General features: G+C 17.3%; 1 long non-coding RNA gene across 1 annotated transcript in view; it reads left to right on the forward strand.

Moving 5' to 3' along the window:
• The first annotated feature begins 1,484 nt into the window (after positions 1 to 1,484).
• Positions 1,485 to 8,866, forward strand: part of LOC102671289 — a 16,457-nt gene continuing 9,075 nt past the window's right edge. Inside the window, exon 1 of the long non-coding RNA XR_422936.2 lies at positions 1,485 to 1,840. This is a non-coding gene — a long non-coding RNA (uncharacterized LOC102671289). The remainder of the gene's footprint in view (positions 1,841 to 8,866) is intronic.

The following is an 8,866-nucleotide window of genomic DNA, read 5'->3' on the forward strand; positions in this document are numbered from 1 at the left end:
TTATAATGATTTATAATTATAAAGATTATTTATAAAAATAATAAATATAAAAATAATAATTTATTTAAATTTTTCTATGATCATAAGAATGAAAGATAAATTTATTAGATAAATTATTAAAGATAAATTTAATAAGAATTAATAATAAATAAAAATAGAATAATAAAAATTAATTATTATAATTGAAAAATAAAAATTATAAAACTTTTTAGGTAAATTAATTCTAAATTTTGAAATATAAGAATCAATTTTTTTGAATTATAATTTTTTCATAAAAAAAATACAAAATCATGTTAATAATGATGTATAACTATACATAAATGAAAAGAAAATACAAAGACAAGAAAAATGCTGCTTGTTCAGATTAATTCACTCATCGTCACATTGTTATATGATTTAATTTGTTAGTGTGGGACTTTTGGTCAATACCTATTTTTATGCATTGATTTTATCTGGTTTAAATGACCAGTCAAATTTACATATTTTCAAAGTACATATACATACTTATATAATATATGAGATAAGCAAATATTAAATAAAATTCATTAGTAAAAATAAGAAAAAAAATTTTAATTGGTAGTTCGGTTGAATTTATTAGAAAGACAAAAGTTTTTTTTAACGAATGTAAAATTTTATTTTATTATTGATAAATTAATTTAAATAATTTTTTATATATATAAATAATCATAGTATAAGTATTTATATCATAACTTTAAATAAGTGATATATTTTAAAATAACTTATACTTTTACGATACATTATAATTGTAAAAATAAAAATATTTTTTCATTTGAAATGAATGATATATTTTAATATTTATAATCTATTCTTTAAAACGATATTAAAAAAATATTACTAAATGTATATAAAAATTAAATATATAATTTCTAATATTAATATAATACAACTATAACAATACAAATATAATGATTTTTATCTTACTGATCAATTTATTGAATTGTATTTTTCAATAATATTTATATATATTAAAAATAATAAGTATTTTTCTATATAGTAAAATTTTAATAAAATTTTTATAATACATTTGAGGTACTATCGTTATTGTTGCTGATGTTTTATAATATATCAATTAGAAAATTGAATATATTAAATCATAAATTTTTAATTTAAATTTTTCACAAATTTTTATGATAACGATTATCTTTTTCTCTATATAATCTAATGTATCTTATAAAAACATCAGTTTGATATAACTTTATGTACAATGGGAGATATAAATGTCAATATTTACAAACATTATACAAATTTATTTAAATATAAATTCAATATTATATAGAATCTGTTCAATTGATATTCGTATGTGGTGCATATGACGATCGACTGCGCAGTTTTAATGTACACATACAACTATTCTAATATACATTTCAATAATTGATATGTATGTGAAATATGAATAGAAAGAACGAGGCAAAGTGGCATCGTCCCCACGCACGCGATTTACATGCGCGTCAACTACCAACGGTAATTGAAATAGCAGTAGTGCTATTGCTTTCCATTCGATCGGACTTGACTATCGCAGTGAACAAATGCGCATGCGCATTTTGTTGTTTCGTTTTATACGCCTGCGCGTGCCATTACTTCTTTTGGCGCACAATTAATAGATTTGTTGAACTATCAAGATATGACCGTGAATCATAAGTGAAAATAATCTGCGATTTCGATCCTGCAGTTTTTTTTGAAATTGTTTAAAATAAATAGTGTTTGTTATTAATACATTTTGTTTGGAAATTGTTTGCATTTTTCTAACTTTAACGAGTTTTCTAATAGATGAATATTATTACGTGAAGAGAAAGATGCCGTTTTTTTCATCATATTGTAGGTATTGAATCATGAAATAATAACAATTTAAGTTTGATTTTTATAATAATATATGATATTTATAACAATAGAATTTTTGGAATATTTTATTTTATATAAAAATATCCATATAAGATATGTATATTATTATATTATTACATTATTAAGATATATTATAAGATTATAAGATTATGTAAGATGTATTATAGTAATAGAATTTGAACTTATTTCATTAAACTTTCGATATTTTAAGCGATTTGATTGACATTCGTGTTTTTAAATGGAATAGATTTTTTAATAAAACGATTCTATATGATAGGAATTTATAAATGTATATATATAAATATATATAAAAATATATATAAAACTATGCAATTTATTATATATAACAGTTTACATTATATGAGATTAAATAAAGAAAATTAAATATATGTATAATTTTAATTGCATTAAAAAATAAAATACAAAATATTATTTTTAGTTAATATATACAATAAAAGGATATTATTTCTTTTAATAGTTTTTATATAAAAAATATATAATATTTAAATATTATTATTATGTAAGTTTCATTAGCATATTCATTATTTTATATTTGAGTTTTTTGTCATGAAATAATTAAATATTAATTAATATGATTTTTGCACAATGAAATAGTGATAGTTTATATAAGATTTATGTGTATATTTCCAAGAAGGAAACAATATCTTACATAAAATGATTATTATTAATTACTTTATAAATGATTCATATATTACATAATAGATTTATATAAAATAGTATTTAAATTATTTAATTGAAATATATTGTGATATAGTTATTTTTAATTAATAATACAAATGTAATAAATATTTCGTGTTCTTATGAAAGATTTCTATTATTTTTTATATTATGTTTATTTTTATTTTTAGAGTTTTATAGAATTATAAATTCTAATAGAATAATATATTTAGTCTTATTCTTTTTATCGATAAATTTAATTAATAAAATAATGCGTTATAATGTTTAAAGCAAGTTTAATATGAACGGACACAATCAGTCATTTCTATATTAAGAATCTATAATTAGAAATTTATATCTATGGTAATCATTTCGCATAAATAGAGTAAATGCGATATAAGTAAAAAAAAAAAAAAAAAAAAATATTCATGAAAATGTATTCAATTAATTTTTATTTTTATATAAGTTTTATTTCTTTTTCTTGAAAAAAAAATGCGATTTATGTATATTTTTTTCTTGAAAAAGTAAAATATTATAAAATAATAAAAAAATAATAATTCAAAATTCAAATATAATATAATATATATAATCAATATATAATTATTTAACAAAATAATTTTTATTGTATAATTTTTTAAAAAAATAAAATTTTTATAAAAATAAATAAAAAAATATTATGTATTTTACATACATTATAAATTTGTAAATTTATCATGAATAATAATAATTCATTTTATTAATTTTATAGTATCGTATATTTATCTTTGAAATATTTTTTTAATTATTAAGATTTTTTTCTATAATAAAGTAAAAGTAAAGTAATATTGTTATAAAATAAAACTAAAATATCATTACTTATAAATATGCAATTTATATATGTTTATACATGTTTATACATAAGTATATATTTATATTTATTGTATATGCACATATTATTATAGTATATACACATATTATATTTAGTTTATTTATATTATATCATGAAACATCCTTGAAAATTGATTGTAGAGAGGAAAATAAATAAAAAATGTTATACAAAAATATTGCTTAAGATTTCTTTATTTAGCAATGTAATTTCATGTTAGATGAAGAAGTGAGAACACAATACAATGATATAATAATGAGATAGAGCGATTTCATTCTCTCATTTCGTCTAATGTAAATTTCAGTTGCTTATAACTTAATAAATAATAAAATATATATATATAAATAAAAATTTTAATATTAAAATTTGATATTTTATATATTTTTTTCTATTTGTTTTTATTTTTAAAATTGATTTTCCAAAGATAATATGATTTTAAAAATAAAATATGTACATTATGTTGTTATTACAATATATATACAGAATATATTTATCCTAATATATTTATCATAATATTCTATATGTATATTGTATAATAACAACATAATATATATGTTTTGAAATCATATTACCAATTGAAAAGTTACACATATGAAAATCATGGTTTTGAACATATATTGAATATGTCTATCTTACAATCCATGTATTGTTTTTAAAAATATACATATATTAATATATTCTTATTTTATTATATATTATTTTTATTATTAAACTTTGGCATTTTCTTATTTTATTTGAATATAATTTGAAAATAATTTGAAATAAGAATTTTAGAAAACTATTAATCTAACTATTAAACATTTTTTATCTATAATAATTTTTTGATGAATAAAATAAAAAAATATTAATTTTAATTTTTAATTCATAATATTAAAAAATATACTTTTAAAAATGCATATTATTGATGCATATACATTAAGTTGTACAAATGAATTGTGTCATTTGAATCATTGTGGGATAAAAAACAGATATTCTATGGCGATTTATTGATTGTAGGTGTAGATTTCTAGTTTTTCATGTACATTCCAACTAATATATTAATTGTTAATAAAATTTTTATTTGTTGAAATTAAATTTTTTATATTGTATTTACAATATAAGCTGACAATTTTTCTAATTTTATTAATTAATTTTTTCATTATCTTGAATATTCTGTATCCAAGATCTATCCAATATTTTGTTATCTCTTAAATACTTTGTATCCAAAGATAAATCAAAATTAAATTTATCTTCAAACATTTCTAGCTTTTGATTAATATTATATAGTTTTATTTAGTTATATATTAAGTTTAAAAGTTATATATTAAGTTTATATAAAGTTTTAAAATTAAGATTATTTTTTTTGTTAAAAAAGATTTTTATTAATAAAAAATTTCTGTTGATAAAAAAAGAATAAAATTAATGGTTCTCTAAACTAAAATTCAATCTTGAAATAATGAATTATTTTAAATATTTTATCTTTTTATCTTTATCTTTATCTTTATCTTTATCTTTATAATATCGTCAGAAAAATAATTTTATTTCGATTGAGATATACGTAAATTATCTTAAAAATAATATTTTTTTTTATTTATTTAACATGCTTATCAATTTGAATGATCATTTTTGTTTTATAATTTACAATGAGCATTATATGGCTTGTTTAAAATTAGTATCCATTTGATTGAACTAAACTAAATTTAATTGAAGCTTTCCTTAATATTGCAATAATAATACAATTAAAAAAAATATTATTATAGTTTTTATACTTAGTCTTAAAATTAGTTTAAAATTATTTTTAAATTATATATTTTTTAAAAATTGTGATTGCAGAATTTATAATACTGTCAAAATGACTGTTATTTTTCAAAGAAAGAACGTATACGGACATTTCTATCATTTGAAGCACTCAGATTGTATATATTTTGATATTATTTTTAAGTTAAGCAATGTTGCATAATTTTTTTATATTTTTAGTTATTTCAATAGTAGGATTTTATCATAAATTTAAAATTTTCTAAAATTAAATTGACAAAGATGGTCCATTGCAAGACAACTATATATTGAATTTCGCTATATATAGAATGCAAAAATCCATAGCATTAGTCAAAATTCTCACCCTTCTTGCCTCTCTTTACAATAGATTTTTTATAAATATTATATATATATAATATATCATTTTTCATGAAAATTAATTTTTTTGGTTAGCTATTTTTGATTTCATTTAATCTATATTAATGTTAGGACCTATACAATATTAAGTTTATAAATATACTAGTGAACAAATTTTGATTCAATATTCATACGCATCAAAGTTTTAAAATTAGATTCCATTTTTTCATATTTTTTAAAAAAATATCGAAATAATATCGAAAAATCATCAAATATCTCAAAATATATCTCCCCCCCCCCAAAAAAAATATATCCCAAAATATATCCCAAAATATATCAAAAAAATAAAAAAATATTGATGTTTATTTAATATTTTATTTTTCATTTTTATATATTATCAAAGATAAATATTGAGTTTAGTTCGATAGAGTGAAAGAATAAATATAGAATAAATGGAACCGAGATAAGCGACTAACAACGATCATCTAATTTTCAATAATTTTATCAATAATTTTATAATGTTTATAAATGGAAGTTAAAATATAAATTAGATATCAAAATCTTCGTAAAATATCAAAGCATACGTAAATTAAATAAAATAAATCATCAAATTAATATCGATATTTTCACGAAGAATCAAATTGAATCATTAATTCAGACGGTTTTAGGTGCACAAAAAAATATACATTATTATTAAAAATATAGTATTAATTATTAATTATAATATTACTTAATAATAATATTATTTTAAGAAATCAATCATTAAATATCTAAAATTTTTACATTGATATCTTCTATTAAATATTTGAATAATCGATATTATTCGATTCGATCACTATTTATGATTTTTCTTTTTTTCTTATTTTCTTATTTGTATTTTTTACAAAAGAATTGTTGATTTATTAGATTTATACTTACTTCTCTTATATATGTAGATTATTTGAATGTTTCATGTTTTTACGATGTTTATGTAGTTCGAATTAAAGATTATTTAATAGTGAAAAATTAAAAGGTTTAAAGATTTTTCTAGAATTCTTTATGTCGCTTTTTTAGTATAAGAAAAATAAATAATTATTTATTTTTATCATTAGATTTGTTAAATATGAGTTTTTTCAAGATGGAATTAGTAGAAGATGTGATTAGTTTGTAGCAATTACATATCACTTGCTATCTTATAAGTTCTAGCAGCATTAATTTATTTTTCACTTTTAAAATTTGACATTGTGCTTGTGTATAACGGTTTTAGTACTAACGAAGATTTAAATATATTGAATAGAGAAAGAATTTTATTTGATCAATAAATGCTCAATTGAATTTCAATCAAATAACTAATTTATATATATTTATTAATAATAAAAAAATCTACTTCCTGTTTATTGACAATATAATAGAGGCGTTTTATTTTTGAATTATTATTTATTATATTTTTGAATTTTATTATCTTATTTGTAAAAAATGTTTTTTTTTTGTACCCTACCAATAAAGCGAACGAAATTCAGAAAAAAATAGTTTACAGAATACATTTACAGAATTACATACAATGTACAGAATACACGATTGATAATACCGATTCTATGATATTTAATCGAATATATTATAAGTGTTAGAGATTTAACTTATTCTTTACGGAATATCTGTCGACTCTGATTCTGAGCAAATCAAAGATATTTTCTATATAAAACGAGATTATAAATTAAAAATTTAAATATTAGAAATAAAAAGAAATATGTATTTATGAAAAATTTTATTATTAAAAATTGAACATTGTTTATATTAGAATTAATTTAATTTAATTTTATTTAATTATAATTTATATAATTATAAATTATAACTTTAATTTGTAGCAACAACATTTGTTCACAAAGAGTTAATCTTTTAATTTAATTTAGTCGATTTTAAGTTTCTTAATATAATATTTTTTATGTTATTTTTCAATCAAGAATTAAATTTAAAATTTTTTTATTTTGTTTATGAGATATCTGAAATCGATTTTTTTTTGACTTTACGTAGCAATTGAATGAAACCGTTAAAAAATTATTTATTATGAAATAATTCTAATTTTATTATCAGTAATTTTTTAATGAATTATATTAACTGTTTTGAGAAAACTGTTATTAAATATAATTTATTAATTGAAACTTTAATTCCATACATTTTTATATAAATAAGAAAATAATTTTACTTTTTTGAAAATAAAAAAATGTTGTAATTACAAAAATAGAAATATTTATTGTGCTTTGAAGAAGTTAAAGTTATAGTGATATACGGATTTCTTAAAAATTTGTGATAGATCTGAAATTGAAACGAATGATGAAATTTTATTTGTATATTCATAGGAAAACCGAAAATGTTAAATAATCGTTTGCTTAAAGTTGAAAAAAAACATATTCTTAAATATATTCTTATATCGTTTACTTTTAAAGAGAGATTGTCATGACAGTTGTAATTATGATTCTAAATAAATAAAATGAAAATAGCAATTTAATCAACCATTTCAATATCATATCATATATTATTTGATATTCTTAAATAATACTAATTTAAAAAATATTTTTAATTTTTATTTTTTTATTTTAATTTTTATTTATTTTTTATTTATTATTTATCATTTTTTTTTATTTTTAAGTATCTGTTCAAAAATGGTGATACTGCACTTGTACTAATTAAACAATTAATAAAACTGAACATTTATAATAAACATAAAATGATTTTTTATTAATGTTTCATTTAATCTTTGGTTTTGCGGTTTTTGAAAGTATTTTAATTCAGATTTGTTATTAAAGAATTTAAAATCAATTTTAATAGATTAACTGTATAATTTGTTAGAAATCGATTGGAGTGTTTCTTGTGTAACTTTGGCGAATAAACCACATTTAACTGACTCTTCTATAGATTTACAAATGTCATTTATTATTAATAAAACTAAAGTTATGTTTAGAACAGAAATTTCAATTTCGATTTCAGTAGAAAGTGATAAAATATTATTTATACAATATATAATATTAATATTATATAATATTATATAATATAATAATAATATTATACAATATATAACATACAATATATTATCTATTTAAGAAAATTATAAATAAATTTCAAGACTTTTTTTTTATTTTTTTCTTCTTAAATATATTTTGAATATTAATTATATGTTTCTTTTATATCATTACTTATGTTTTTATAAAATTTTTTAATAAATCTAAATTAATTAATATCGAGTGAAGGTTTCTTCTATAATTTGAAAGTTTCTTCAAAATATGATATAATATATTTTATAATATATTTCTTATTAAATAGTATTTAGTACATATAATATTTATAATTTTTGATACATATAATTTAATACATATAATATTTGGTTTTTTTTATATG

This window comes from Apis dorsata, unplaced genomic scaffold, assembly GCF_000469605.1.
Source record: "Apis dorsata unplaced genomic scaffold, Apis dorsata 1.3 scaffold_1232, whole genome shotgun sequence".
NCBI classification, from domain to species: Eukaryota; Metazoa; Arthropoda; class Insecta; order Hymenoptera; family Apidae; genus Apis; species Apis dorsata.